This window comes from Seriola lalandi, unplaced genomic scaffold (genome assembly GCF_002814215.2).
Source record: "Seriola lalandi dorsalis isolate HSWRI2012SDOR001 ecotype SW California unplaced genomic scaffold, Sedor1 jcf7180002054677, whole genome shotgun sequence".
Taxonomy (NCBI): domain Eukaryota; kingdom Metazoa; phylum Chordata; class Actinopteri; order Carangiformes; family Carangidae; genus Seriola; species Seriola lalandi.
This window is the reverse complement of record NW_019525230.1, coordinates 108,596-118,636: the sequence shown is the minus strand read 5'-3', so window position 1 is coordinate 118,636 and position 10,041 is coordinate 108,596.

The window sequence follows — 10,041 nt, the reverse complement described above, 5'->3', positions numbered from 1 at the left end:
TCTAGGTGAGATGCGCTGTCATGGCACTGTCAATAATTACAGCATGCATAATTGATCATAGTATAATGGCGGCGCTGGAGATAAAATGGGCGCTGTTAAAGCCCATACACCTGGGAATGACTAACTATGCACTGTAGTGGAGAGTTACACACACTCTCATATTCAATGTGCTGCAGGATTGCATCACGGGACACACAAGTTGGTGTGTGTGTGTGTGTGTGTGCATGTGTGAGTGAATTCTAGTACATGGAGATTCCTCATTCTGTTTGAACCTTACTGACACACAGAATCCTTCTGGCTATTCAGCTCAGTGTGTGTGTGTGTGTGTTTCAGTGTGCGTACAGTGTGTGTCTGCACTTGTGCATCTTTGCATTTCAAGTATGTATGGGCTTGAAAGGCTGCGGCTTCTAAACACAAGTAAAGTGTGAGGGACTTTCAGCAGCTGCCGAACTCAAAGCTGGAGTAACTTTGTGGATGTGACAGCTTCCTGCCCTGTAGTTAAAAGTCTAACTACCTCCTAAGTAGCTTTTAGCTCCACCTGTCCCTCTGGTGTTTTACACCCGCCCGTTCCTCTTCCTCACCTCCTCTTGTCTTTCTCCCCCTTCTCTCCCGCGCTCTCTCGCTCATGCGTTTCACTCGGGACGCTCTCAGAGTTCACTGGCTCATTTGAAGTGGAAAATTAAATCTTCATTAACAATCTTAATTAGAGTTCGATCTCCCCGTAGCAAGCCGACAGGGAATCCATAGTGTAACGGGGAGACCTGGAGCAGGAGTCGGTTTTCGGGAAGGTTGCTGGTGCTGGGGGATGGGGGATTAGTGGGGGTAATTAGTGAATGGGAACTTAAGGGTGAATTACACAAGAGGTGTTTACACTTCAGAGGCAAAAAAGGGAGGGTGGGGGGTGGGGTGGATGGAGGTGGGGGATAATTAAAGTGGCCCACTGGTTGATGGCGGACACTGGAGTGAGAAATCCACCATGTGCAAAATGCATGTTGGTGAGCATGCAGGTCCCGTTTCTGCATTGTTGGCAAACTAGAGCTGAGTGGGGGAGAGGGGTTAGAGGGGGGGTGGCTGGGGGTGAGGGCATTATTAGTCAGAAATCTTCATTGGAATTCTTCTTGTCTTGCCTTTTGGTGACATGGTGTTACTTGAGGCGACATAATCCCTTATCATGCTTCCATAAGCATAGAGCATTTGCCTAATACCAGACAGTAATCATTCAAAGACACTGCTAAGCATGCGGCCCAATGCTCCCGCTCTTATCCAAATTCAGCAGAACACTATTTAACTACTGCGTGCAGGGATTGGACAGCAAAAAAAACAATTAGTGTATGCCCTCGCACAATTAAAATATACATTATGTTCCTAGAAATGAAAGCAGGAAACGTCACTTGTCTTTGCAGCACTTCCTCTCAGTGATGGATGTCTTCTCTCACTGTACTTCTATTGTATCTATCCGTCCAATCAGAGGCCATCAAAATCCCTCTGCAGCTCTCTTTGTGGAGGCAATGAGCTGAGAAGAGATTTTTGCCTGAAGGAAACTAGACAAGTTGAACTAGCCCAGGACTTCATCCTGTGACAGGAGGCCCACGAAGGCAGCGCAGCAACGCTGGCCTAAGTGTGATTGCGTTTGTCCCTGTAGAACAGGTTATTTGTTTAGCTGTCCAGCCGCTGCTTTATTTGCAGAGAACATACAGATACACGCGGCCTTGGAACATTTCCAAATGGTGAGGGCAGGCGATTGTGTCTGGACCTTCGTTTTATTTATCTGCTCTGTGCGGTTTCCCTGGGAGCCGAGCTGGTCGAGCGCTTGGAGCAGGGTGATCATATCTGTGGTAATGTTGCTGTGGTTTCTGAAGACAGGGGAGAGAAATATGTAGACATGTGTGATGGTGTGTGAGTGTGTCGGGAAGTGACAGACTCTATTTACACAGCTGACCATTAGATACAAAAAGTAAAAGTGAACATGATAGCCAATTATAGACACAAACACAGAGACAGAGGGAGGGAGTTAAGTGCGTTCATTAGCCCTTGGAGTCAGATTGGTTAATTGGTCAATGAAGTGAGAAGAATAATAAGTTGAAGGGGATGTTATGCCTTTAGTGAAATGTTCACAGGGATTTATTCTCATCAGCTGCTCCTGTTATTGTCCTACACAGATCATGAAGCAATGTTAACAGCTGCAGTGTTAACACTGCATATTATTGTCTATATTTCCTCTTTATTTTCTGCCCATGATTTTTTTCCCCTTTTATCTTGACTCATTTATGCTCAGAGGCTTTAATGATGTAGACTGGGAAATAGGGCTGCCTACAGCCGTGCCCTCTCGGCTGGTGATGTAATATGCTGCCCATTATTTCACTTGTATTACTATTAATTTTCTATTATTTGGATTGTGCTTATTCCAGAGCCTGTGCTTGTTTTTGTTTTTGCTGACTTGGTGGTTTTGCTTCTTGTGGAGTCAGTGCACCTCTGTAAATCACTACCTGTGATGTTATTACAAGACCATATAAACACACGGTTCATCATAAATATTTAAAATATAATGTTTTGGATCCAACATTGCGTAACCATATTGGATACAGTGTAAAATGATAAATTCAGCTTGCTAAGAAAAAAGTAACACAGTTTTCTCAAAGCACCTTTAAGGCTGTTAAAACTGTCTTCTTCTCTGACTGATGTATCACACGTGTGTTATCCAGCTCTTCATTGAAGTTATACGAGTGAAATATTCACTCCCTAGCCTCCATTATGTTTATGCCTGCAGCATTCATCAAATAGAAATGTTTTAGATGTGATGTGTATGCAGTAATTCTTACTAATTTCTCCAAAATTCAGTTTCACTTCTGTGATTTCTTTATAAACTTTGGGATCTCTACTAGAATTTAAATTCATAGTAATTGGCTGCACAGCATGAATTCATACAAAGTGTTCAACCAGGTAAGACACGCCGACACAAAGCTGAGGATTATCAGCTGAGCATACAATCACTACACCGCTATTCACTGATAAAATTCAAGATATGAAGGATTGGAAATAAACGAGCACTCAGTAACAACAAATCATCCATGACATAGCTCAACAAAAAGAAGCACGGGCAAAATTTAGATGTTATCAGAAAGGTCTTAAGTCAAATACTTCCTTTAGTTCATGTGGAGATAACATTAACTGCATATACACAGTGAAAACAACCTCCAGTTTAAGGTCTCATCTTACTGCAGTGGCATTGAGGTGTACTCCAGGGTGTGTCAGTACACCGTTACATCACTGTGGGGGTGTGGTAATAGGGGCCATGAAACACACAGTTAGTTAAGCCTTGAATAGAGTGTGTTCACGCTCTGCCAGACCCGTTAACCATCCCACTGTTTCGGAAATTCACGACAATAACAATAATGGACAAACTCTGATCTGGTCATTGCAGGAGATTTCATTAAAGCTCCCACTGTTCCACTGAAACTAAAACCACAGCATGTCCAGCAACACCGACATAATCAGGCTCTCCCAGCTTCATGTATTGGTTTGTGTCTGCTGCCACCTGCTGGAATAATAACCTCTTAAAACGTCCCTGCTTATGTTCACTCCGAGGCCGTGTGCAGCCTATCCCAGCATGCTCAGAGTGAGCACCCTTCGTACATCATCTGTTCATTACTTGTAGAGACTATCACACCCTCAGCCAATTAAAATTCTCCATCCTGCCTGACCTGGATGTCTTTGGGACTTGAGGAAAAATAAAATCTACTCCCACGGGATGAAGGCTGCAGCTGAGGAATCAGACCATCTTGTTGGGAGATTAACACACCGGGGTTCAGGCTCCAGAACATTTTGCCTAACTGATGGGGAGAAATTCAATTTGGGTGAACAGCTTGTTAAAATGATTTATTGCAGTAATCCAATAAAACGTGAAGGAAGGGATTATATCTGCATGATGCGTTTGAGAATGATCATAATTGGAGCTTTACTTGATTACAGAAATAACCGGTGTTTGTGATTGTGTTCGCTGATTCTGCACCGTGCTGGAAAACACGTCATATGAAATGACATTTATAGACTGTACGGTACGGTGTCATCCAGCTGAACCACAAAGTTGCAAAAAACTTAAAACTTGCATGAAGTCACTTCAGAAATCCTGAAATTGGGATAGATGTCATGAATGTGAAGAGCTGTAATCCTGCTTCAGCGATGTAAAAGCACTAAAGGTATTATATTTTGTGTATGATACCTGCATGACAGCTGAAAGAAGATTATGTAAGTCGGACTGGCTTTCTGTAAGGCGTCTGACGAGCATCCTGTCTGAAAAGACGATCCACGAGTAAGATTGTGTCATGTTTATTCAAAAACCCAAAGTATAAACTATAGAATAATGGACAGGAGTTTACTATTACTCCTATAAAGTGATCCCCTAATGAGGCAGTTGACCAGAATTTGCTAAATGTGGGTCTGATCATGTTTCAGCTGTTAATGAGGGTCCGGGTTTACAGGACCCCAGGCAGCTCCTTCAGGGGTAAACTGCACTATAATGGTCCAGTCTGTCATTTTTTGATGAAGTATGTTCATATAATTGGAGAGCTTGGATTATAAATCAAAAGACAGCGTTCTGTGCTTTCCTTATCTGCTGATGATTACATTTATAAGTTTGGAGTGATGGCAGATTTCAGTCTTGAGATCTGTTGGTTCATATTTGGATCACAGACTTTTAAAGCTTTCAACACTTCTTTTTTTTTTCTTCACACTCTGACTAAATGTGGCGTCAGAGACAAACTGGTCAAACAAGACCTCGGGCATTTACAACCTTAAACTACACCACAGTCTTTGCAGAACTAGATCTAATTTTCCAAAACATAATCACTCAGAAGCAGCGACATTACGACGGGTTATAGTCGCGGTTGCTCCGGTGGGCAAATGACAGTTTAGGGTATTATATGTACTTTTCCCTCCTCCACTTTTCACACCATGGGTTGTTTTTTCTCAGACCTCACCTCAAATGGCTTCCACTCAGTGATGATTCTCTTTCATGTCCATCCGTCTGCTCTTCTCCAAGCCTCTGCCTGCCTCCTACTCTTTACTCCCTGACTTCATATCCTTCATATCGAACAATCAGATTCAAAATGTGCTGCCTAACATCATGACCGGGCCATGCTGAGACACTACCGCACCGTACCGACTGTCTCAGGCATTTTGCAACATTATACAGAAGAACCTCTTTCACTATTGCCATGTTTGAGTTTATCTTCCCTGCTGGATGACACCATGAAAAATTGAAATTTTATACAGACTGAATTTTTTGCTGACACCTACAACAGATAAAGTAAATTACTGAAAATGTCTCCGAACTATAAAATGAAATTTTGACTCTTTCATTTAGAAAAGCTGTATCTGTAAGAGGGCCAATAAGGCTATAAATATCTCCTCTGTATGCAAAGTAGACTTTGGGTCGGCATCTTTTATCTAATTCTATTAGCTGTTTGTATTCTACTGGCTATTCTCCAACTCCAAGTCACAATAATTGCATTTTCCATTTTCCACATTAGGCTCAATTCCCCATCGAGCGGCAGCTACGAGAGGTCAAGAGAAAGTCTCCTATGAGAGACTTCAGCGTAAAAAGACTGAGATTAAGACTGGAAGACAATACCGCATTTGGTCTCAAGATAACAATTTAATATATTTTACAGACATACAGACTCAGTAGGTTTTATAACCCAGCTGTCCCGAATCCTTTTCCTCTGATCACTGCCATCAGTCCCCTGCTGATGCAGCAGTGGAAAATATAGACCACAGCTGCTTTTTTGATAGCTACTGTGAAGGATGGGCAAACAGCTGTCAATAAAATTAAGGGCAGAGAAGGGGGAAATTATAAATGGGCCCTAAAAGAGTTTAAATAAAGAAATCACACAGGGGAATAACAGTGGAGCAACTGTTCCATAATTAGGGCCACCGTAAATCTTTTGAAAGTGGATACTTAAAATTGTTTCCTCTTAAAGTGGTGAAAAACTTTTAGAGATCCTGGGGTGTATTCCAGATGGTCACCAGAAAAAAAACGAGCTGTCGTTTAGTTTTAAATTCCTAATTAGCACATATTTACTTTTATCATATTTTATTCTTCCAGGCTTTTACAGACTGTGCGTTTTACTAACATTCAAAGAAAGTAATATTTTTTTGGTAGGACTGTAAGTTAACTTGAACACCACCACAACGTTCAGGCAAAGCAGCTAATTCCAGGTTCAGACTCTGTAAACTGTATGATTGTCTGGAAGTGTTAACACCACAGCAACTTCAACTTTCTTGCTTATATCACATTCATGGTCCTCAGACGGTGATTCCTAGACCTTTCATTTAGTGATACCAGCAGGTCTAAATGTCCTCTTGACCAACTCTTTGGTCCGTGATAAAGTTATGAAAAAACAATGATTAATTTCTTATAAAGGTTGCTCCAAAATTCAATGGTTCCCAGAGGATGAGCCCTAATCTGTCTGGAGCCCTACCACTGTCCCTCTAGCACCACCATCAGGTCAAAGTCTCTCCTACTCCAAAGTGTTGGACCGTGACAGGTTGTCTCAGACGCTGATGGCTGATTTTCATTGACATTTGCTGAGAAATAACATGGTCCCCGAAGAGTGAGTCCTAATGTTTGTGGTGTCTCTGATCTGTCTTCTACTACTAACCAGACGTGACATGTTCCTCTTGTCTAGGACTCATTCAACTTAATGAGCACATTGACGATTAGAATTTACCACAATATGAAAGAAACAACTGCACTTGTAACACTCATTGCTTGCTAATGATGTTGAGATTGCAGCAGCAATCATTTTCATGCTTGCAGGATTTTCTGGTGCTCAATATGTGATTCCTTGTGATTTTGCTGATTTCTTAATTTAAGATCTTTTAATCTTCTTTTAAAACCCTCGTGTCAAATTCTCTCTCCAGCTACTACTTTGGTCCATGATGAAGTATCTGAAAAACTAATGGCTTTTTTTTTTGTCATGTTGCCGAGAGGATGAGACCTAAAGTTTCTGTTGCCACTTGTCCTTTCCTCTAGCAACACCATCTCATTACAATATTTTTTTATACACCTAAAAGAATCTAAATTTAATGTGCAGTTGGGGGATAAACCATTTTAACTGTAATACCTTAATGTTTTTTTCCCTACAGCACCACCATCAGGTATGTTATGGTACTGTAGCATTCATTGATATTTTGTCCTTTACTGTTTAAGACTGTCACTGGCTCTTTTTCTTCTAATACAGGATTAGCATGTGGCTAATGTTGTCTTTATTGTAGGACACTGACCTGAACTGACTTGGCATCCATCCATCCACTCTTATTGTTAATTAATACACTGTCTATTGATGACTAGAATTAAGTAGGGGATTACACTAACACACACACACACACACACACAAACTAACACGTACACACACACGAAGCAGTGTGAGATAATTAGTTTATTTTTACATTTTTATATTAGTTCCAAGGATGCAACTAATTACCCAGGATCATTTCATATAATGTTCCACTTTTTTGGGAACATGCTGAAAGAAGGTGCAGAATTAATATCATTGTAGTCGGTGAGTCCTTGAGAAAGGTAATGTTCGAATAACTTTGAAAAATGGGGTTATTCAAAGTTGGTAGAGTTTGTCTTGTGTTCTCACTGTGGACACATGTCACTGATTTATTTTTTCACATCTCTCTTTTTCTCCGTTGCTGTTGAAGTCAAAGACTTGAAATAGAAGGGAGAGGATATTTGTCACTTGTACAAAGCCATCGAGAACATTTCCTCCACTGTTTGTTTTGTTGCCTTCTGGTCATTGAAAAGTAATTTGATCTGGAGTCTCTGATCGATTAGTGACTTTGTGTTCTACCATTGCCTCTGCTGCAAAATATCAAAAGGTACAACTGTTTTGAAATGGGCTCTGTCACAGTTCAGGGTATTGCTGTTTATACTTCAAACCCTGAAAGAGTGGTAGTGACATGTTGTCTACCAAACTGCCAGTCCTTCTTCTAAGATTTTTACTTTGATGTTCGAAGTGGCAAAGGCTGCGCTGCATATAAATCTTTGCCTTAATAAATCATTAATCCTGTATCAACACCCCTGAGAAAATTCCACTGTCAGTGAACTTGTTTCAAAACCTGTTTTCAACTAAAGTGAAGTTATTTTGAAGAAAACAGACTCCTGACTCCACTTTGTTTAAAGCCTGCGTTAACGACAAATGATCATAATACATATTATTTACAGAGTGATTTTCAAGATACCCAACGCCTCCTCATTGAAAGCCCTGTCATGGCTTGTTGTCGGATGGCGGGGATAAGAGGTGAGCATCCAATCAACAGAGAGTGCAGGATGGCGTGTGTTGGTGGAACAGGTCAAAGAGGTTATGGAGGGCTTTGTTTGATACTTTGCGGGACGGGAGGTCAGTGAAGGCTCTGAGTTATAGTTGAACTTCTCTCACTCGAGTCAGATTTGTGAACTCCAGGTAAGATCTTTGGACTGTGTATGAGCTAAAATTACACGAAACACTGAGAAATAGATGCACTTGTTGCATGACAGCTCTGTTATCCTCTCTAGTCCTTTTTCTTTCAGCTTGACCAGCCCTCTGCCATCCTGAAGAAACCCACCATGCACTCAGCTCTCTCTGAGAGATAGACTATAGCCTTGAGGGCAGATCATGGCAGGAGTCTCCAGCACAAATATCCTCAGAACAAACAACAGAATCTTTGATCATGTTCATGTCAACAAAACTCCTGCGGCTTATATTCCCATCTGGAGATTTCTATCATACACAATAGTGTGCATTGGACCAAACCATAGTGTATAGGATCAAATAAATGTCTTAATGGTTTTGAACTGGAAATAAGGTGAAAATAAAATGCATTTAGCTGTAAAGTTCCATTAAAGTGGATAGAAAACAATGTCTTCATGACATTGACAGCTACAAGCATGGCTTTTGACTGTATTTACAGTTTAATCTGATTAGTCAGCTAGAAGGCAATCTAATAACTGACCAATCAGACAATGAGTTTTGTTATGCAATCCGACAACCATTTTCCCAGATGCCAGTGGTTTGGGTTCATGGCATTTCTTGTGGTTGTTGAACACTGACGAACTGATAAGTGTTTTTTATCTGGATCATAGTTTCTGTGTCAATCAGTCTATCATCAGCAGGATAATCAAAACCTGGGTCATGTTTTATACTCCTGCTGTTGAGGTATGGATATCTCCTGAGGCAGCGAGAGCAACAGGTACGGTTATATTAAACACTACCGGAGAGAACAACCAGCTTTGGAGCTCTACTGCTGCGTCATACTTCAACGTAGAAGAATGGTTGAAACATTAAACGGGTCGCAAGACTTGAGACTCCTTTGGGTTAAATCTGTATAATGACTGTTTTTATCTCTGTGATGTTTAAAACCACAGCCACACACGTAGAGAGAGATTACAGTTCAGACTGGACGGTACAACAGTAAATACACCAGCAGACATATTGAATTTACTCTGAGCTTCGAGCTACAGGAACTGTTCAACCATCATAGTAGCTCTCCCATAGACTGCAAAACAAATTCAGACGCTGATAGCAAACAGCAGGTCTCAGGTCTCAGCAGGTGCGACTAACGCAGTATCCGGGCAGAAATGGACAAAGCGTGTGCGTGTGGTTGTGTACAGTGGTGTAGTCTACTTTATTCTACTGGAGCTAACTGCAAACTGTACCTGCCATCCCTGAAAATCTTCCCCAAAAAAGACAATTTATTATATCACAAATGTAGTATGTAGTATCCCTGGCTCTGTATTATAAAATATACATTTGGTTTAGAAAAATACAGTGATATTTGCCAAGAAAGAAGGAGTAGCTGATATTTGATGCAGTAGGTGCAAAGGAATTAGTGAGTGGACTTAAATTTTCTGCCGTTTGTGCTCACACTGATCATTTAAGTGTGCTGTACTTAGCTGAAGCACCTTGTAGTGAAAATTCATGCAAAGCTGTACAAAATAACAAAATAACGAATAAAAAATGTGCATAATGATTATGGCTTTGCAAGTGTTGCAGGTCT